Source organism: Ranitomeya variabilis, chromosome 3 (genome assembly GCF_051348905.1).
Source record: "Ranitomeya variabilis isolate aRanVar5 chromosome 3, aRanVar5.hap1, whole genome shotgun sequence".
In the NCBI taxonomy this organism is placed as follows: domain Eukaryota; kingdom Metazoa; phylum Chordata; class Amphibia; order Anura; family Dendrobatidae; genus Ranitomeya; species Ranitomeya variabilis.
Window position 1 is genome coordinate 461,811,219 of NC_135234.1, and position 22,888 is coordinate 461,834,106.

Consider the following 22,888-nt stretch of genomic DNA (forward strand, 5'->3'; position numbering starts at 1 on the left):
CAACATATGTAACGGGGAATTCCACCTGGTAGGTAGGTCACATATGATGCGATGTTCCGGCAGGCGGTGTCGGCGCTGCAGAGCCGCAATGCGCGCTTTTGCCGTGCTGGAACGCCGCAAGTGAGCACACTCTAGGCGGACCTTGTGCAGCAGTGCATCAAGATCCGGATAGTCCCTCAAAAAACTCTGCACGACAAAATTGAGCACATGTGCCAGACATGGGATGTGAGTGAGGTTGCCGAGGCCCAGGGCTGCCACCAGATTTCGGCCATTATCACACACTACCATGCCTGGCTGGAGATTCGCTGGCTCAAACCACACATCGCTCTCCTGCTTGATGGCATTCCAGAGCTCCTGCGCTGTGTGGCTACGATTCCCCAAAAAAATTAATTTCAAGACGGCCTGTTGACGTTTGGCCACGGCTGTGCTCATGTCGGTCGTAACAGGTACACGTTCATCACGGGTCCATGTGGAGGTGGACTGTGACGGCTCCTGCAGCGATGATTCTGAGGAACTGGTGTAAGAGGAGGAGTCAATGCGTACAGAATGGATTCCTGCAATCCTTGGAGTGGGCAGGACACGTCCTGCGCCACTCGCACGGTCTGTACCCGGCTCAACTACATTAACCCAATGGGCAGTGAGGGAAAGGTATCGCCCCTGTCCATGTTGACTGGTCCACGCATCGGTGGTGAGGTGGACCTTGCTACTGACGGCGTTCAGTAGCGCGTGTTTTATGTGTCCCTCCACATGCTTGTGCAGGGCAGGGACGGCTTGCCTGCTGAAGTAAAAGCGGCTGGGCACATTGTACTGTGGGACTGCCAATGACATCAAGTCACGGAAGCTGTCAGTCTCCACCAGCCTGAATGACAGCATTTCCAGTGACAGAAGTTTGGCAATGCCTGCAGTCAGAGCCTGTGCTCGTGGGTGGTTTGACGAGAAAGGCCGCCTTTTCTCCCATGCCTGTACTACCGATGGCTGTAGACTGGGCTGGGAGTGTGTGGATGACTGGGAAAGTGGTGCTGCGGGTGGAATGACAGCGGGTCTCTGGACAACAGGGCCAGAGGTTCTTCCACGGCGATCCTGGGAGGAAGCCGAACCAGCTGCGTGTGAGCTAGAGGAAGAGGCAACACGAGCTGAAGAGGTGGTAGCTGCCGCTGTTGGTTGGCCTAGCTCTTCAGTGTGTTTGTCTAACTCCGCCGGGTGCCTGTTGCGCACATGTTTCCACATGTTGGAGGTATTGAGGTTGGCGACTTTTTGACCTCTTTTGATTTTTTGATGACACACCTTGCATCTGACATAGCAAATGTCATCTGCAACTGGGTCAAAAAAGGACCAGGCACTGCAAGTCTTGGGAGCCCCCCTTTTGACTTTTGGAAGAGACATGCTCCTTACGGGTGCCAAAGCGGAGGCTGCAGGATCCGCAGTCTTCCCCCTCCCTCTCCCTCTTTGGGCCGTACGGGGAATCTCTTCCTCAGAGCTGCTCCCACCACCTTCCTGTCCCTGACGCCAAGATGGGTCAAGGACCTCATCATCTACACTACCCTCTGCCCCCAACTGCTCCTCCTGGGTAGTCTCAGCAGCAGAGCACGCACCAGTAAGTGGCACCTGAGTGTCATCATCAGCTGATGCGGCCTGCGAGGTGGTGACTGGAGCCACTGGCCCACCCGCCTCTTCAGAGGAAGACAGAAAAAGCGGTTGGGCATCACTGCACCCTGCCTCTTCTTCCATTTCTCCAATGCTGCTTGGCTGGCCCCCTGTTTCCAAGCCAAGAGATGATTCAGAGAACAGAAGTAGAGACTGCTCCTGTCCTGGGATCTCTGTCTGCCTGGGCAATTTTGCAGGTGGTGAAGAGACAGATGGCTGCTCTCCAGTGCTCTGTGTCTGAGAGGATGTGGCACTAATGGAAGTTGATGCATTAGCTGCCATCCATCCCACAACGGCTTCAATTTGGTCTTCACGCAGCAGCGGTGTACGGCGCTCGGCGACAAAGCTGCGCATGAACGACTGTTCCCTTGTGAAAGTGGGTGCTGATGACTCACCGGTGCCCGCAGCAGGCACAGAATCCCCACGTCCCCTCCCTGCTCCGCGCCCACGCCCACGCCCACGTGCCTTACTCACTGCCTTCTTCATCTTGGTTGACTGATAAAGATAAGCAGAAAAGTACTAACGGCTTTGTGTGCTTATTCCTGAGCAACTCCTCCTAACAGGTATAAGACACACTAATTTTCTAAAGTGTGGACTAGACTTGAATATGAGCTAATGTGGCCTACACAAATGTAAAGTGGTGTGTAACTGGTGTGTTTGGTGAACTTTATTATTTATTTATTTTTTTGGGGCTGAACTGACAACGGATAGAGCTGCAATCACACGGAGACCGTGCAGACAGCCGTAAACGGCGCTGCAAGGCCCAAAAACCCTCCTCTACTTTATCCTATGTAGTGTTTTTCCACAAATTAGCTGGAGACGGGTGGAAAGACACTAATAGGATTTTTTAAAATAAATTAGCAGCAGACTACACTACTTTGAAAAAAAAGAAAATTGATTTGGCGGTATGACGCAGTGAAAAACCCTGAGCTGCAGACAACCAGGCTACGGCTGCTCACAGACTACAGGGCGAGCTGCAGTCACACGGAGACCGTGCAGACAGCCGTAAACGGCGCTGCAAGGCCCAAAAACCCTCCTCTACTTTATCCTATGTAGTGTTTTTCCACAAATTAGCTGGAGACGGGTGGAAAGACACTAATAGGATTTTTTAAAATAAATTAGCAGCAGACTACACTACTTTGAAAAAAAAGAAAATTGATTTGGCGGTATGACGCAGTGAAAAACCCTGAGCTGGAGACAACCAGGCTATAGCTGCTCACAGATTACAGGGCGAGCTGCAGTCACACGGAGACCGTGCAGACAGCCGTAAACGGCGCTGCAAGGCCCAAAAACCCTCCTCTACTTTATCCTATGTAGTGTTTTTCCACAAATTAGCTGGAGACGGGTGGAAAGACACTAATAGGATTTTTTGGAAAAAATGTGCAGCAGCCTGCACTACTTCAAAAAAAAAAAAAAAAAAAGAACAGTATGAGGCAATGAACCACCCTCCCTGAACTGAATACAACCAGCTATGGATGGCCTATGTGGCTGCACTCAGACTAGAGAGTGGGCTGCACTCACACACACACACACAGAGAGACCTTGCAGATCGCTGTGAAAACAGCGCTACAAGGCAAAAGGAAGGTGAATAGTAGGTGAACACAGCGGTTGCTAAATTAGCCTTTGGAAAGCACAAAGAAGCAAATCGCTATCTCTAAACTGTCCCTCAGTCAGCAAACAGCGTCCTGTCACTAACTGAATTCACAGCAGAGTGATCGCAAAATGGCGCCAGCGACTTTTAAACTGCATCATGACATCATTTCAGCAGCCAATCACAGCCATGCCAGTAGTTTCATGCCCTCCATGCTGAACAGGATGTGCCCACACTTGAAATCATTCTCATTGGCTGAATTTCTGCATTTTGAATCTGGGAACTTCCGATTCCGGTATCCGATACGCGGCAAGTATCGGAATCCCGGTATCGGAATTCCGATACCGCTAGTATCGGCCGATACCCGATACTTGCGGTATCGGAATGCTCAACACTACTGGTAACGACTCCTTGGTCGTTACCAGAGATTATATTTTAATACCCATAAATTAATATCCAGACAATAGAGAGTAGAAATACAAAAATAAAAAAGTTGTATTCATCTTTGCAGCCATTATTCCATGATGTGGCTCAAACTGGTGAAAAGTCCTCTTTATCGGTGCTGTAGAATAATAATAATAGTAGTAATAATAATACATATTTGCTGAAACTAGATACCTGGCACCATACAACTTTTACTCACAGTATGACTACAAGCACATAATCTCCTTGATTAAAATGCCAAAGTCAAGGGGTCAACAAATGGCCTTCAAGAGGACCATCACAGGCCAATAACCAATAACGTAATCATGATAAATGTTTTTTTGTGATCTAAATGCTGCTCTTCTCCAGAACCTGGTGTTGCTTTTTGGTTCCTGCATCTGTCTGTTCTTGAGATATGTCCTCCTCTTCCTTGTAGGTAAATCAGGTCCTACTAGGGGCGTGATTGTTATGAAGATGCCTGCAAACAAGAGTTGAGAATCATGTGTAGGGCGATAGCCCGGGCTGCGGGTACCTGTATGCTGGGTCCAGAACTGAAAAGGCTGCATCCTCTGTTCCCGGGGGAAAGCCTGAGGGAGGCAGACCTTCCCCTTCTGCATGAGGGGAGAGACAGTTTCCTGCTCACCCAGGAGAGCCGGGAAAGCGCACGCAGCAGCTGACAGATAAAAGGGAAAAGTGCACCAAAAGAGTCAGTCTGGCGCCGACACAGAGCAGTGCAGAGGGCAGCGCAGGAAGCAGCGTGCAGGCGCTCTGCATCTCCCACCTGAGAGGACTGACTTGGCGATGGACCATATAGAAGTAGCCCCCGTTGCCAGAGAGCTGTGCAGAGCAGAGTCTTGCAGAGCCAAGCCGTGTGGAGCAGAGCCGGGTGGAGTCGTGTACACAGAGTAGAGGTGAGCCAGGGGTTGCAGCAGTCACAGAGAGTAGTGGTCTGGCCAAGAGCACTGGCACTAAACAGACCAGCGTCACCCGCCGCCAACAGCGGGGACCAAGGAGAGCGGGATGAGTGGTGTGTGTCCAGTGACAGCCAAAGAGTATCAGGTGCCATACACGACGTGACCGTGAGTACCGCACACGCACTGCCCAAGTGAGACCACATATAAGCCTGATACCTGCACCCTGATGTGGACACAATATAGTTGTTCTGACCCTACTACATCAGTTAAGACAGTTTTTCGGAGCTACCTTGGGCTCGTACAGGTCTGTGGCCCTTGCCTTTAATAGCCACATCTGTTTATGGACAAGGGGCAGTGGAAGGTACTGGAGACCGACCACTGTCGCCAGAAGATGGACCATTGGTCCACAGTGTTTTTCCCGGAAAGGACACTGCTGTTGTGAACTGTGTTTCTGGGCTCCCTCTGGTGGTCACTAACGGTATTGTGTTAGGTATGTCTTGTTGCAGGCCTGAGCTCCAGCTGTGTCGTTAAGCAGCGGGTGTTTCCTATTTGAGTCTCCTCTGGACTCAGTCTCTTGCCTGGCATCGTTGTATCCAGACCTATTTGGTCTCCTCCGGATTCCTTTCAGTCTGCCTCATGCAAGAAAAGCTAAGTCTGTTTTGTACAATTTGGATCGTTTGCATTATTCAGTGTTTTTGTCCAGCTTGCTTTACATTTGATTTTTGACTCGCTGGAAGCTCTAGGGGGCTGATATTCTCCCTCCACACCGTCATTCGATGTGGGGGTTCTTGAATGTTCAGCATGGATGTTTTGTAGGGTTTTCTGCTAACCGCATAGTCCACTATCTATTTTCTGCTATCTAGACTATTGGGCCTCACTTCGCTGAATCTAGTTCATCTCTACGTTTGTGTTTTTCTCTTGCCTCACCGTTATTATTTGTTGGGGGCTTTCTATATCTTTGGGGTTCAATTTCTCTGGAGGCAAGCGAGGTCTTATTTTTTCCCTCTAGGGGTAGTCAGTTCTCCGGCTGGCTCGAGACGTCTAGAGCCAACGTAGGCACGTTCACCGGCTACTTTTAGTTGTTTGTGTCAGGATCAGGTATGCGGTTAGCCCAGTTTCCACCTCCCTAGAGCAGTATTTATATTTTTGCTATCTTGCCGGAATATCAGAGATCCTCTGCCATTGGGATCATAACAGAATGCCAGGCCAAAAGAAAATGTTTAATGCATCGCAGAAGCGGGATTAAAAAGAAGTTCTGAGGTTTTTTTTGTTTTTTTTTTGCTGCAGTTTGCCTAGCTTCTTCCATCCCCTTTTTCTCTGAGTGGCTGAAACTCTGCTGCAGATATGAATGTCCAGACTCTGACTTCTAGTGTGGATCAGCTTGCTGCTGGGGTGCAAAGCATTCAGGATTTTGTTATCCATAGCCCTATGTCTGAACCAAAAATACCTATTCCTGAGCCGTTTTTTGGAGATAGATCTAAATTCCTGAATTTTAGGAATAATTGTAAATTGTTTCTGTCTCTGAAACCTCGTTCCTCTGGTGATTCCACTCAGCAAGTTAAGATTGTTATTTCCTTCTTGCGCGGCGACCCTCAGGATTGGGCCTTCTCTCTGGCGCCAGGAGATCCTGCATTGGTGAATGTTGATGCGTTTTTTCTGGCACTTGGTTTGCTTTATGAGGAGCCTAATCTTGAAAATCAGGCTGAAAAAATGTTGCTGGTTATCTCTCAGGGTCAGGACGAAGCTGAGGTATATTGCCAAAAATTTCGGAAATGGTCCGTGCTTACTCAATGGAATGAGTGTGCACTGGCCGCAAATTTCAGAAATGGTCTTTCTGAAGCCATTAAAGATGTGATGGTGGGGTTTCCTATCCCTACAGGTCTAAATGATTCAATGGCTCTAGCCATTCAAATTGATCGACGTTTGCGGGAGCGCAAATCTGATAATCCTTTGGCGGTGCTGTCTGAACGGTCACCTGATTCTATGCAATGTGACAGAATTCTGACCAGAGCCGAGCGACAAAATCATAGACGTCAAAATGGGTTGTGTTTCTACTGTGGTGATTCAACACATGTTATCTCAGCATGCTCTAAACGTTTAAAGAAAAAAGTTAATCCTGTCGCCATTGGTACTTTTCAGCCTAAGTTTATTTTGTCTGTGACTTTAATTTGTTCATTATCTTCTTACTCAGTTATGGCTTTTGTGGATTCTGGTGCTGCTTTAAGTCTGATGGATTTGTCGTTTGCCAAGCGCTGCGGTTTTGTCCTGGAGCCTTTGGAAAATCCTATTCCTCTTAGAGGAATTGATTCTACGCCATTGGCAGAGAATAAACCTCAGTATTGGACGCAGGTGACCATGTGCATGACTCCTGTACATCAGGAGGTGATTCGTTTTTTGGTACTGCATAAAATGCATGATGTTGTCGTTTTGGGTCTGCCATGGTTACAGGCCCATAATCCAGTTTTAGATTGGAAAGCTATGACTGTGTCTAGTTGGGGGTGTCAGGTGATTCATGGCGATTCTCCATTGGTGTCTATTGCTTCTTCTACTCCTTCTGAGATCCCTGAGTTTTTGTCAGACTTTCAGGATGTATTTAATGAGGCCAGGTCCAGTGCCCTTCCTCCTCATAGGGACTGTGATTGTGCTATAGATTTGATTCCTGGTAGTAAGTTTCCTAAGGGACGACTCTTTAATTTATCTGTGCCAGAGCATGCCGCGATGCGGAGTTATATAAAGGAGTCTTTGGAGAAGGGACATATTTGCCCATCCTCGTCCCCTCTTGGTGCAGGATTCTTTTTTGTGGGCAAGAAAGACGGGTCTCTGAGACCTTGTATTGATTATCGTCTTCTGAATAAGATCACTGTTAAATTTCAGTATCCTTTGCCATTGTTGTCTGATTTGTTTGCTCGGATTAAGGGATCCAGTTGGTTCACCAAGATAGATCTTCGTGGTGCGTATAACCTTGTGCGCATAAAGCAGGGAGATGAATGGAAAACATCATTTAATACGCCTGAGGGTCATTTTGAGTACCTGGTGATGCCTTTCGGATTATCTAATGCTCCTTCTGTGTTTCAGTCCTTCATGCATGACATCTTCCGGAAATATCTGGATAAATTTATGATTATTTATCTGGATGATATTTTGTTTTTTTTCTGATGATTGGGAGTCCCATGTGAACCAGGTCAGGATGGTGTTTCAGGTTTTGCGGGAGAATGCTCTATTTGTGAAGGGCTCAAAATGTATCTTTGGGGTACAGAAGGTTTCTTTTTTGGGTTTTATTTTTTCCCCTTCTACTGTGGAGATGGACCCAGTTAAGGTCCGTGCCATTCATGACTGGACTCAGCCCACGTCTGTTAAGAGCCTGCAGAAGTTCTTGGGCTTTGCTAATTTTTACCGTCGTTTTATCGCTAATTTCTCCAGCGTGGTTAAACCTTTGACGTATATGACCAAGAAGGGTTCTGATGTTGCGAATTGGTCTCCTGCGGCCGTGGAGGCCTTTCGGGAGCTGAAGCGTCGGTTTACTTCAGCGCCAGTCTTGTGCCAGACGGATGTCTTTTTGTTCCCTTCCAGGTTGAAGTTGATGCTTCTGAAATTGGTGCAGGGGCTGTTTTGTCGCAAAAAAGTTCTGATGGCTCCGTGATGAAGCCATGCGCCTTCTTTTCAAGGAAATTTTCGCCTGCTGAGCGGAACTACGATGTTGGTAATCGGGAGTTGTTGGCCATGAAGTGGGCATTTGAGGAGTGGCGACATTGGCTCGAGGGAGCTAGACATCGTGTGGTGGTCTTGACTGATCATAAAAATCTGATTTACCTCGAGTCTGCCAAGCGCCTGAATCCTAGACAGGCCCGTTGGTCGTTGTTTTTCTCCCGTTTTGACTTTGTGGTCTCGTACCTGCCTGGTTCGAAGAACGTGAAGGCTGATGCACTTTCTAGGAGTTTTGTGCCTGATTCTCCGGGAGTCTCTGAGCCGGCTGGTATTCTCAGAGAGGGAGTCATTTTGTCTGCCATTTCCCCAGATTTGCGACGAGGGCTGCAAAAATTTCAGGCTGATAGGCCTGATCGTTGTCCACCAGAGAGATTGTTTGTCCCTGATGGATGGACCAACAGAGTTATTTCTGAGGTTCATTCTTCGGTGTTGGCGGGACATCCTGGGATTTTCGGTACCAGAGATTTGGTGGCCAGGTCCTTTTGGTGGCCTTCCTTGTCGCGGGATGTGCGTTCTTTTGTGCAGTCCTGTGGGATTTGTGCTCGGGCTAAGCCTTGCTGTTCTCGTGCCAACGGGTTGCTTTTGCCCTTGCCTATCCCGAAGAGGCCTTGGACGCACATTTCCATGGATTTCATTTCGGATCTTCCGGTGTCTCGGAAGATGTCTGTCATCTCGGTGGTGTGCGATCGTTTTTCTAAAATGGTCCATTTGGTGCCCTTGCCTAAGTTGCCTTCCTCCTCTGATTTGGTTCCTTTGTTCTTTCAGAATGTGGTTCGTTTGCATGGCATCCCTGAGAATATTGTATCTGACAGAGGATCCCAGTTTGTGTCCAGATTCTGGCGATCCTTTTGTGCTAAGATGGGTATTGATTTGTCTTTTTCGTCGGCTTTTCATCCTCAGACTAATGGCCAGACCGAGCGAACTAATCAGACGTTGGAGACTTATTTGAGATGTTTTGTTTCTGCTGATCAGGACGACTGGGTTACCTTTTTGCCACTGGCCGAGTTTGCCCTTAATAATCGGGCTAGTTCTGCCACCTTGGTTTCACCCTTTTTCTGCAACTCTGGTTTTCATCCTCGTTTCTCCTCGGGTCAGGTTGAACCTTCTGACTGTCCTGGGGTTGATTCTGTGGTGGATAGGTTGCAGCGGATTTGGAACCATGTGGTGGACAATTTGAAATTGTCACAAGACAAGGCCCAGCGGTTTGCCAACCGCCGCCGCGGTGTGGGTCCCCGACTTCGTGTTGGGGATTTGGTTTGGTTGTCTTCTCGGCATGTTCCTTTGAAAGTCTCCTCTCCTAAGTTCAAGCCTCGCTTTATCGGTCCTTATAAGATTTTGGAAATCCTTAACCCGGTGTCTTTTCGCTTGGACCTTCCAGCGTCTTTTGCTATTCATAATGTGTTCCATAGGTCCTTGTTGCGGCGGTACGTGGTGCCTATGGTTCCTGCTGTTGAGCCTCCTGCCCCGGTTTTGGTTGAGGGCGAGTTGGAGTACGTGGTGGAGAAGATTCTGGATTCTCGTATCTCTAGACGGAAACTCCAGTATTTAGTTAAGTGGAAAGGCTATGTTCAGGAGGATAATTCCTGGGTTGTCGCCTCTGATGTTCATGCGGCTGATTTGGTTCATGCCTTTCACGCTGCTCATCCTGATCGCCCTGGGGGTCTTGGTGAGGGTTCGGTGACCCCTCCTCAAGGGGGGGGGTACTGTTATGAACTGTGTTTCTGGGCTCCCTCTGGTGGTCACTAACGGTATTGTGTTAGGTATGTCTTGTTGCAGGCCTGAGCTCCAGCTGTGTCGTTAAGCAGCGGGTGTTTCCTATTTGAGTCTCCTCTGGACTCAGTCTCTTGCCTGGCATCGTTGTATCCAGACCTATTTGGTCTCCTCCGGATTCCTTTCAGTCTGCCTCATGCAAGAAAAGCTAAGTCTGTTTTGTACAATTTGGATCGTTTGCATTATTCAGTGTTTTTGTCCAGCTTGCTTTACATTTGATTTTTGACTCGCTGGAAGCTCTAGGGGGCTGATATTCTCCCTCCACACCGTCAGTCGATGTGGGGGTTCTTGAATGTTCAGCGTGGATGTTTTGTAGGGTTTTCTGCTAACCGCATAGTCCACTATCTATTTTCTGCTATCTAGACTATTGGGCCTCACTTCGCTGAATCTAGTTCATCTCTACGTTTGTGTTTTCCTCTTGCCTCACCGTTATTATTTGTTGGGGGCTTTCTATATCTTTGGGGTTCAATTTCTCTGGAGGCAAGCGAGGTCTTATTTTTTCCCTCTAGGGGTAGTCAGTTCTCCGGCTGGCTCGAGACGTCTAGAGCCAACGTAGGCACGTTCACCGGCTACTTTTAGTTGTTTGTGTCAGGATCAGGTATGCGGTTAGCCCAGTTTCCACCTCCCTAGAGCAGTATTTATATTTTTGCTATCTTGCCGGAATATCAGAGATCCTCTGCCATTGGGATCATAACAGAATGCCAGGCCAAAAGAAAATGTTTAATGCATCGCAGAAGCGGGATTAAAAAGAAGTTCTGAGGTTTTTTTTGTTTTTTTTTTGCTGCAGTTTGCCTAGCTTCTTCCATCCCCTTTTTCTCTGAGTGGCTGAAACTCTGCTGCAGATATGAATGTCCAGACTCTGACTTCTAGTGTGGATCAGCTTGCTGCTGGGGTGCAAAGCATTCAGGATTTTGTTATCCATAGCCCTATGTCTGAACCAAAAATACCTATTCCTGAGCCGTTTTTTGGAGATAGATCTAAATTCCTGAATTTTAGGAATAATTGTAAATTGTTTCTGTCTCTGAAACCTCGTTCCTCTGGTGATTCCGCTCAGCAAGTTAAGATTGTTATTTCCTTCTTGCGCGGCGACCCTCAGGATTGGGCCTTCTCTCTGGCGCCAGGAGATCCTGCATTGGTGAATGTTGATGCGTTTTTTCTGGCACTTGGTTTGCTTTATGAGGAGCCTAATCTTGAAAATCAGGCTGAAAAAATGTTGCTGGTTATCTCTCAGGGTCAGGACGAAGCTGAGGTATATTGCCAAAAATTTCGGAAATGGTCCGTGCTTACTCAATGGAATGAGTGTGCACTGGCCGCAAATTTCAGAAATGGTCTTTCTGAAGCCATTAAAGATGTGATGGTGGGGTTTCCTATCCCTACAGGTCTAAATGATTCAATGGCTCTAGCCATTCAAATTGATCGACGTTTGCGGGAGCGCAAATCTGATAATCCTTTGGCGGTGCTGTCTGAACGGTCACCTGATTCTATGCAATGTGACAGAATTCTGACCAGAGCCGAGCGACAAAATCATAGACGTCAAAATGGGTTGTGTTTCTACTGTGGTGATTCAACACATGTTATCTCAGCATGCTCTAAACGTTTAAAGAAAAAAGTTAATCCTGTCGCCATTGGTACTTTTCAGCCTAAGTTTATTTTGTCTGTGACTTTAATTTGTTCATTATCTTCTTACTCAGTTATGGCTTTTGTGGATTCTGGTGCTGCTTTAAGTCTGATGGATTTGTCGTTTGCCAAGCGCTGCGGTTTTGTCCTGGAGCCTTTGGAAAATCCTATTCCTCTTAGAGGAATTGATTCTACGCCATTGGCAGAGAATAAACCTCAGTATTGGACGCAGGTGACCATGTGCATGACTCCTGTACATCAGGAGGTGATTCGTTTTTTGGTACTGCATAAAATGCATGATGTTGTCGTTTTGGGTCTGCCATGGTTACAGGCCCATAATCCAGTTTTAGATTGGAAAGCTATGACTGTGTCTAGTTGGGGGTGTCAGGTGATTCATGGCGATTCTCCATTGGTGTCTATTGCTTCTTCTACTCCTTCTGAGATCCCTGAGTTTTTGTCAGACTTTCACGATGTATTTAATGAGGCCAGGTCCAGTGCCCTTCCTCCTCATAGGGACTGTGATTGTGCTATAGATTTGATTCCTGGTAGTAAGTTTCCTAAGGGACGACTCTTTAATTTATCTGTGCCAGAGCATGCCGCGATGCGGAGTTATATAAAGGAGTCTTTGGAGAAGGGACATATTCGCCCATCCTCGTCCCCTCTTGGTGCAGGATTCTTTTTTGTGGGCAAGAAAGACGGGTCTCTGAGACCTTGTATTGATTATCGTCTTCTGAATAAGATCACTGTTAAAATTCAGTATCCTTTGCCATTGTTGTCTGATTTGTTTGCTCGGATTACGGGATCCAGTTGGTTCACCAAGATAGATCTTCGTGGTGCGTATAACCTTGTGCGCATAAAGCAGGGAGATGAATGGAAAACAGCATTTAATACGCCTGAGGGTCATTTTGAGTACCTGGTGATGCCTTTCGGATTATCTAATGCTCCTTCTGTGTTTCAGTCCTTCATGCATGACATCTTCCGGAAATATCTGGATAAATTTATGATTATTTATCTGGATGATATTTTGTTTTTTTCTGATGATTGGGAGTCCCATGTGAACCAGGTCAGGATGGTGTTTCAGGTTTTGCGGGAGAATGCTCTATTTGTGAAGGGCTCAAAATGTATCTTTGGGGTACAGAAGGTTTCTTTTTTCGGTTTTATTTTTTCCCCTTCTACTGTGGAGATGGACCCAGTTAAGGTCCGTGCCATTCATGACTGGACTCAGCCCACGTCTGTTAAGAGCCTGCAGAAGTTCTTGGGCTTTGCTAATTTTTACCGTCGTTTTATCGCTAATTTCTCCAGCGTGGTTAAACCTTTGACGTATATGACCAAGAAGGGTTCTGATGTTGCGAATTGGTCTCCTGCGGCCGTGGAGGCCTTTCGGGAGCTGAAGCGTCGGTTTACTTCAGCGCCAGTCTTGTGCCAGCCGGATGTCTTTCTTCCCTTCCAGGTTGAAGTTGATGCTTCTGAAATTGGTGCAGGGGCTGTTTTGTCGCAAAAAAGTTCTGATGGCTCTGTGATGAAGCCATGCGCCTTCTTTTCAAGGAAATTTTCGCCTGCTGAGCGGAACTACGATGTTGGTAATCGGGAGTTGTTGGCCATGAAGTGGGCATTTGAGGAGTGGCGACATTGGCTCGAGGGAGCTAGACATCGTGTGGTGGTCTTGACTGATCATAAAAATCTGATTTACCTCGAGTCTGCCAAGCGCCTGAATCCTAGACAGGCCCGTTGGTCGTTGTTTTTCTCCCGTTTTGACTTTGTGGTCTCGTACCTGCCTGGTTCGAAGAACGTGAAGGCTGATGCACTTTCTAGGAGTTTTGTGCCTGATTCTCCGGGAGTCTCTGAGCCGGCTGGTATTCTCAGAGAGGGAGTCATTTTGTCTGCCATTTCCCCAGATTTGCGACGAGGGCTGCAAAAATTTCAGGCTGATAGGCCTGATCGTTGTCCACCAGAGAGATTGTTTGTCCCTGATGGATGGACCAACAGAGTTATTTCTGAGGTTCATTCTTCGGTGTTGGCGGGACATCCTGGGATTTTCGGTACCAGAGATTTGGTGGCCAGGTCCTTTTGGTGGCCTTCCTTGTCGCGGGATGTGCGTTCTTTTGTGCAGTCCTGTGGGATTTGTGCTCGGGCTAAGCCTTGCTGTTCTCGTGCCAGCAGGTTGCTTCTGCCCTTGCCTATCCCGAAGAGGCCTTGGACGCACATTTCCATGGATTTAATTTCGGATCTTCCGGTGTCTCGGAAGATGTCTGTCATCTGGGTGGTGTGCGATCGTTTTTCTAAAATGGTCCATTTGGTACCCTTGCCTAAGTTGCCTTCCTCCTCTGATTTGGTTCCTTTGTTCTTTCAGAATGTGGTTCGTTTGCGTTTCCAGTATTTAGTTAAGTGGAAAGGCTATGGTCAGGAGGATAATTCCTGGGTTGTCGCCTCTGATGTTCATGCGGCTGATTTGGTTCATGCCTTTCACGCTGCTCATCCTGATCGCCCTGGGGGTCTTGGTGAGGGTTCGGTGACCCCTCCTCAAGGGGGGGGTACTGTTGTGAACTGTGTTTCTGGGCTCCCTCTGGTGGTCACTAACGGTATTGTGTTAGGTATGTCTTGTTGCAGGCCTGAGCTCCAGCTGTGTCGTTAAGCAGCGGGTGTTTCCTATTTGAGTCTCCTCTGGACTCAGTCTCTTGCCTGGCATCGTTGTATCCAGACCTATTTGGTCTCCTCCGGATTCTTTTCAGTCTGCCTCATGCAAGAAAAGCTAAGTCTGTTTTGTACAATTTGGATCGTTTGCATTATTCAGTGTTTTTGTCCAGCTTGCATTACATTTGATTTTTGACTCGCTGGAAGCTCTAGGGGGCTGATATTCTCCCTCCACACCGTCAGTCGATGTGGGGGTTCTTGAATGTTCAGCGTGGATGTTTTGTAGGGTTTTCTGCTAACCGCATAGTCCACTATCTATTTTCTGCTATCTAGACTATTGGGCCTCACTTCGCTGAATCTAGTTCATCTCTACGTTTGTGTTTTCCTCTTGCCTCACCGTTATTATTTGTTGCGGGCTTTCCATATCTTTGGGGTTCAATTTCTCTGGAGGCAAGCGAGGTCTTATTTTTTCCCTCTAGGGGTAGTCAGTTCTCCGGCTGGCTCGAGACGTCTAGAACCAACGTAGGCACGTTCACCGGCTACTTTTAGTTGTTTGTGTCAGGATCAGGTATGCGGTTAGCCCAGTTTCCACCTCCCTAGAGCAGTATTTATATTTTTGCTATCTTGCCGGAATATCAGAGATCCTCTGCCATTGGGATCATAACACACTGCGCCAGCCGTTGCCGGCGTTATTGAGTTCGCAGCAGGAGCTGCAGTTTAAGGACTTCCTGACACAAGTGTTAATGAACTGCCTTTATTTTGAACCGTTGTTCTTCACCTCAAGAATATCCTTTGACTTAATGTACTGTTTGTCTCCCCTGTATAACCATTTGTCTCACGGCATCCTTTTCCTTTCATGCTGTCTAACCCTTTACCTCCCTGCATGGAGTATTGCCTTGTAAATAAACCTGTTAACCCTTGCTCTGCCTGCGTCCCGTCACTGCATCCGGCATTCCTGCATAGCTTCCTACACATGTCCACTTGGATAACAAGACCAGATTTACATACAGGGAATAGTGCGCCATAACTCAGGAACAAACAGGCATAAAAACTAAAGAAAATAACAAAATCAGGAAAACAGCAGCACGTACACCAGGTAAAGAATCATGTGACAGGTCCCCTTTAATAGGAGCAGAGGTGATTGAATTTATAACTGATCAACCTCTAGGTGGCAGTAGCAGGCTGTTGCCCGTCTTCATGCTGTCACTGGCAGCTACTTCTCTCTCATGCCTCCCTCACATCTCTCACATAACTAGGGAGTAAATCTTTTTATTAGCTCCCTAAATTCAGAAGGGTATTCTCTGAATATTCACCTAGAATACTGATCCTGTAGTCATTTGGAAGCTAAAGGTACCTTCACACGAAACGACGCTGCAGCGATAGCGACAACGATGCCGATCGCTGCAGCGTCGCTGTTTGATCGCTGGAGAGCTGTCACACAGACAGCTCTCCAGCGACCAACGATGCCGAGGTCCCCGGGTAACCAGGGTAAACATCGGGTTGCTAAGCGCAGGGCCGCGCTTAGTAACCCGATGTTTACCCTGGTTACCAGCGTAAAATGTAAAAAAAACAAACACTACATACTTACATGCGTCCCCCGGCGTCCGCTTCCTGCAATGACTGAGCGCCGGCAGTAGCAGGGCACAGCGGTGACGTCACCGCTGTGCTGTGCTTTCACTTTCACTTTGCGGCGCTCAGTCAGTGTGGGAAGCGGACGCCGGGGGACGCATGTAAGTATGTACTGTTTGTTTTTTTTACATTTTACGCTGGTAACCAGGGTAAACATCGGGTTACTAAGCGCGGCCCTGCGCTTAGTAACCCGATGTTTACCCTGGTTACCAGTTTAAAATATCGCTGGTATCGTTGCTTTTGCTGTCAAACACAACGATACATGGCGATCGGACGACCAAATAAAGTTCTGAACTTTATTCAGCGACCAGCGACATCACAGCAGGATCCTGATCGCTGCTGCGTGTCAAACTAAACGATATCGCTAGCCAGGACGCTGCAACGTCACGGATCGCTAGCGATATCGTTACAAAGTCGTTTCGTGTGAAGGTACCTTAAGGTTATGGACACGGCTATAGAGTTTGCTGTGTGTCTTGTCTTGAGAAACACTAGTGCATTCAGTCAATTACAAAGTAAGATTGCTTTTTATAGTTATTGAGATTATCATTTCTCCTAAAAAATCGCTTTTAGAACATAAGTAAATTCTCCATTACATAACAATTCTGGGACATGTCTTATTAGGACTGCACATTGTACTGTTCCTTTATTACATCTGGAAATGTATGAACAAAGTGGGTGTTACCAGTAGGGGGCGTGTCCCTACACACAATTACACTATCCAATCAGAGCTGATAGACTGATATTGTGCAGGGACACACCCCTATGTCAAAAATAATAGTAACACCCAGTTCACAATCATTCATAAAGTTCTAATAGGGATAAAATGTATAACATAAGATGCTCCATAATTTTTTATGAGAAGTATTTATTGAGATGGGTATGTCCAGAGAACTGACAGATCTTCTCTAATAGTAGTATAGATCTACTTTCTGTAGGTTACTATACAACAAAATCTTATATATATATATGAGATCTAATCTCCTACAAGATCAAATAATACAACATCCCAAATGGTATATAGGGAAAGGAGGCATCAACAAAAGAAAATTAAAATATCAACACCATGATTAAAATAATCTTTATAAATGATCTTTACACACAGAGACATCTTCAAAAAGGCAGCAAAGAGGGACAAATTACATACCATGAACATACGCAGCAATGAAAAAGTATTAAGGAGATCCAAACTCCTAAAAAATGATTAAGTCTACGTTCACATTTGCGGTCTGCGCCGCAGCGTCAGGCGCCGCAGCGTCGCCGCATGCGTCATGCGCCCCTATATTTAACATGGGGGCGCATGGACATGCGTTGCACTTGCGTTTTGCGACGCATGCGTCACTGCAGCGCACGCGTCCGGGCGCAGAGGACGCAGCAAGTTGCATTTTTGCTGCGTCCAAAATCAACCAAAAAAAGGACGCATGCGTCGCAAAACGCAGCGTTTTGCATGCGTTTTGCTGCATTTTTGTTTGCGTTGTGAACGTAGCCTTAGTCCTATCTAGTGCCTGTTGAACAATTAGATTCCAAGAAAAAAATGTGCAAAAAAAATGCAAAGAAAGTGCAAAGTGCTATGATAATATATGAATCTAATCATATATACTTATGTTGTTATAGTCAAGTGACTTGGGTATACATATAAAGATTCCTCCAGAAAAAATATCTGTATCCTTCCAAAGAATCACATTTAGTGGAGTCATATAGCCTGCATTATTAAACTGTGCTGTAAATAGAAACCATGTGGTGTACCCCCATATGGAAGAAGCTTGGTAGGTGAAACGGCGCTGTCGGGTGACAGCAAAGAGGCGCATAGTGCAGCATTTCTTCACCAATGTAAGTCCTTTGTCAGTACATAGTGTAATCTGCATTTGGCAGTATGTTTATTTACCACATGGTTTCTATTTACAGGCTTAATGCAGGCTATATGACTCCACTAAATGTGATTCTTTGCAAGGATACAGATATTTTTTTCTGGAGGAATCTTTATATGTATACCCAAGTCACTTGACTATAACATTATAGGTATATATGATTAGATTCATATATTATCATAGCACTTTGCACTTTCTTTGCACATTTTTTTCTTGTAATCTAATTGTTCGTCCGGCACTAGATAGGACTAAATCATTTTTTAGGAGTATGGATTTCCTTAAAGGGAATCTGCCACCCCATTTTTCGCCTATGAGCTAAGGCCACCGCCATCATTGGCTTATCTACAGCATTCTGTCTGGCGCATCTCATCTTCATACGATGACGGCCTCTCCTCAGGCGCCGGGAAAGGTCCGAGAAGCCCGGCCCCTGCGCACTGCAGTACTTTGCTCTGCCCTCAACAGGGCGAATCAGTACGTGGACGCCTGCGCCGGAGCCACGACAGGAAGCAAAGAAGAGGACGACATCGTTTGAAGATGGGAGGCGCTGGACCCGGACCGCGACGCCCATCGGACCAAACCGAATCAGGACCGCCCCGGGTGAGTATAATCTAACTGTTTTTTCTTATCTTTTAGGTTACATCGGGGGCTTATCTACAGCATTACAGAATGCTGTAGATAAGCCCCTGATGGCGGTGGCCTTAGCTTATAGGCGAAAAATGGGGTGAGAGATTCCCTTTACTACTTTTGCATTGCTGCGTATGTTCATGGTATGTAATTTGCCCCTCTTTGCTGCCTTTTTGAAGATGTCTCTGTGAGTAAAGATCATTTATAAAGATTATTGTAATCATGGTGTTCAATAAAATATTTGATATTTTAATTTTGCCTCTTTTCCCTATATACCATTTGGGATGTTGTATTATTTTATGCAGTTTATGAGTATTCATGTGTGTCTGACTTGACCCAACTTGACTGACACTTTACCACCATGGGGCTATCAAGAAGAAAGGGTCTGGGTTATGTGAGTAAGACAGATCACTATAGCCTTCACATATGATGTGCTCTCTGCCCTGGGGAAAGTATGCAATCTTCTGGTGATAACATAATGGAAAACTGTCATACGTAACCTGGTGCTCAATAAAAATTGCCATCACCCTTCTTCAGTTCTCTCACTGGTAACACGATATATACATCGTACTACATATATTGTGTATACTATGGTTTCTCAGCTCCCATCTCCATATATCAGGAAATAAATACGGTACCCCTAACATGACTTCATTCTTGAAAACTTGGCTCCTTCCAATTTACGGAAGTTATTTCCTAGCCTCTAGCTATGCATTTTTTCTTTATCTCCTACATCTATTACAGTTACAGCAGCTGTTGCCAGGGTTCATATACATTAGCGCAGTAAGAATATATGAAGCAGTAAGTCCTGACATTACATTATGAATGGCTTTTAAAATCAGTAAAATACAGAATATTTGTCTCTAACGTCAATAACCCGCCTTCGTTGGCGTTCTCCCGATGTTTCAGGCTGTGAAGCACCGGGAGAACACCAACAGATTCTTCCTACAGACACCCTTAATAAAGGCTATGATGCCGAAACGTTGGACGGATTTATGTCTGTATCTCCTATTGTGTCGGCTGTGAATTAAACTGAAAATTATTTTGAAATAGAACTACTTTGTGACTTATTGAGTGCCGAAAGTCATCGTTCTACAATATTACTTCATTTTCCTTTGGAGCACCATCTTTGCATTTAGAGGGCACCACTTTTGATCTATTTGACTTCTAACTTCACCATATTTTTCTGTGCACCTTCAAAATGACATAATCGCAGTGATAAATCCATCATGATGATCCATCATGTTCCAAGACCACCTTATAAATACTGGCTTAGGATATGTGCCCACATTTAAATTTTGGAACAGATTTTTTTTGCTGCAAAAATCTGACTATTGGCAGGAAAAACGCTGCAAGAAATAACTGCATTTATGCGTTCATTTTTCATGAGCTTTTAATTGTCTTTTTTTTCCCACTAAATTGAATGGATGAAAAACGCTGCAAAAACATTGAAAGAATTGTCATACTGCAGATTTGAAAAAAAAAATGTTTTGAAGGTTCGGATCTGTATGGAAAAAATAAGCCAAATTTGCAAGAGATTTTAACAATCTCATGCACTTTGCAGTTACTGTAAAACATTGCATTTTTATCTCCTACAGCAAAAACATGCAGACAAAATGTTGCAAAAAGCAAATATGTAAGGCTACGTTCACATTAGCGTTGTGCGGCGCAGCTTCGGGCGCAGCCGCAGCGACGCATGCGTCATGCGCCCCTATATTTAACATGGGGGGTGCATGGACATGCGTTGTCTTGCGTTTTGTGACGCATGCGTCATTTTGGCACAACTGTCAGGGCGCAGAGGACGCTGCATGATGCAGTTTTTTCTGCGCCAAAAATCATGCAAAAAATGAACGCATGCGTCACAAAACGCTGCGTTGTGCATGCGTTTTGCATGCGTTGTGCGCTGTGCATTGCGTCGCCGACGCTGCGCCGCACAATGCAAATGTGAACGTAGCCTAAGCAAGGATTTAGATAATATTTTGTGACATGACCCCCATCACAACATTTGCAGTATATATACACGTCATGGTCGGGAAGTACTTCCCAGTGCAGTATATATATGTCATGGCAAACGCAGGGTATCAGGTGATTCTAACAGCTGACTCCCAGCACTCGCAGCCGGGAGAAGTGTTGCAGAGTTATAACCACATAAATTTATACTGGTCAGAATTGTAACATTTGGCTTAGTCATGGAGGTGAAAACAGGCTCAGGGGTGAAGGGGTTTAAGGAGTTGTCGATTACTGGGCAAGCCCTTATTGATGGCCCTAATATATTGCATAAATTTTACAAAAAATCGATATTTACCTGTGATCTTAGGCTGGTTTCACACTTGCGTTTTGATCTGCAGCGTTTGTACAGAAAAAAACGCATGCGTTTTTTTTCCCTATGTTTAACATTAAAAAAGCATGCGGTTTTTTTTGTACGTGTTTGGCCGCGTTTAACGACGCATGCGTTTTTTTGCTGCATGCGTTCTGTCGCAGAAATGCAACATGTAGTAATTTCTAGAGGCGTTTTTTTGCCGCCTTGATGGTGGGGGGTGGCTTATCAGTGACCTGGTGACCAGGACATTCTTCTAATAAAAAGCTACCCCTAACCCTAACCCAAACCCTAACCCTACCCCTAACACTAACCCTAACATTATCCCTAACCCTAACCCTAACCCTAACCCTAGCTATTTCTATTTATAGTGGGTTTTCTAGTTGATTTTGATGATTGGCAGCTGTCACACACTTCTCAGCATGCGTTTCAAAAACGCAAACGCATGAAAAAACGCATGTAAACGCGTCAAAACACAGCGGTTTTTTTACCGCATGCAAAAACGCATGCATCTAAAAAACGCAGCGTTTAAACGCGTTTACAAGCGTTTTTTCACCACCTGCGTTTTTTTTTTAAAAACGCTGTGTTTTAAAACGCAAGTGTGAAACCAGCCTTAGCCTGCCAGTCTGCAGACATAAACACTGCTCTTCCTTTCAGGTAAAACTGTAAAGGCAACAGGTGATCAGTGGCTACTGATTGGCTGCAGGGCTCACATGACATTTTTTATGTCAAGTGACTATTCACGGACCCAGGCTGAGGAGAAACAATCGTCCGGGAGGTAAGTATACTTTTGTAAGGGAAACCATCACCAAGTTTTTGCTGGTATCAGCTGAGAACAGCGTGATGTAGGGGCAGAGACCCTGATTCCAGCGATATATCATTTACTCAGTAGCTTGATATCACTTTGATACAATCATTGTTTCACTTGCTGCAGATCTAGCAGTTCTCTGAATGTTTTAACATTGAAACAACCAGAGAGAGTAAGAATAATGGAAAAACAAGCCTCATCTGCATTCTGAATTCGCTCTAGGCTCATTCTGAATAAAATCTCACCGTATCATGAGAAGATTGCGGTGACGCAAAAACTTTGTAAAAAGTCCATTTCTTTTTTTGATTACAGGTTGCTTGTGACGTTGTCTCCCTTGACTTAAATCTCAGTTGCCTGTGACTCGCATGAGACATGTCACACGTCTACTACGGTCAAATTACAAATCTAAAATGCTTATGTGGCAGCACATCGCGGACAAGTCGCACGAAGGTTTTTAGTCTCATGATTGGTCTGAGAATTGGCGAGAGTTCTGTGCAGCCCAAACCTAATAGTAGTAGCAACTTTGTCATTTTGAACCAACAATACAACAGTACCAATATACATCACTAAATAATAAAATCAGTGGAACCATTGAAATTTACATTGCATATTTGTGACATGAATTCCACTAACAGATATAACCAATAACAAAATAGAAAAAAAAAACAATAAAAAATGTGAAATTTGCTTACGCTTTTACCTTCTATATGATAAGCAATAGCACATAGGTGAGATTAAATGTATGAAAGAAGAAATACTGTAAATCGCACGGAGCGTTCTGTGCACTAACTTTATGGGCTTTGCACTCTCTGCCATGTTACATAGATCACTCACTTGTAATATGTAAAATAGTAACTGAACAGTTTATTTCTGAGCCCGACTACCTATTCTGGAATGAGCTAGCTTTTTAAGAGTTTCTCGCTCTAAAAAAAAAGAAAAGAAAAAAAAATATGTATTACTTTACCTCTGAAGTGATGTGCGTGTCAGAATACAAGGGTGTCTTGTGTCGCTCTGCTGCACAAGGTATTCCTTATATACCCTGTAGCTGTAGGTAGTGTTTCCAAATCTAGTTGGACAGGAGGTGAACTCATATGAAAGGCACTTTCTTTCAAAAAAAAATATTCATGAATACCAGACCCTTCTGTAAAAAAAAAAAAAATAGTTTGGCAGAGGCTGATGGCTGCAGGATTCCGGTTTCTGTATTTTCACAAATGCCACATCCTAATCTGAAATGACTTGCAGATGTGTAGTAAAGTTGTATCACGCTGACATTCCTAATTCTTTCTATGCTATTACAACAATATAAATTCGACTGTAACTGTATCTTTTATGTAAATGTAATATACCGTA

The 22,888-nt window shown here is 45.4% G+C and overlaps 1 protein-coding gene across 1 annotated transcript in view; it reads right to left on the reverse strand.

The window, feature by feature from the left end:
* ECRG4 (ECRG4 augurin precursor) overlaps positions 1 to 22,619 on the reverse strand; it is a 78,918-nt gene extending 56,299 nt beyond the window's left edge. The window contains exon 1 of the mRNA XM_077296606.1: positions 22,503 to 22,619. The gene's annotated coding sequence lies outside the window, so the exon portion shown is untranslated. The remainder of the gene's footprint in view (positions 1 to 22,502) is intronic.
* Between the last annotated feature and the right edge of the window lie 269 nt (positions 22,620 to 22,888).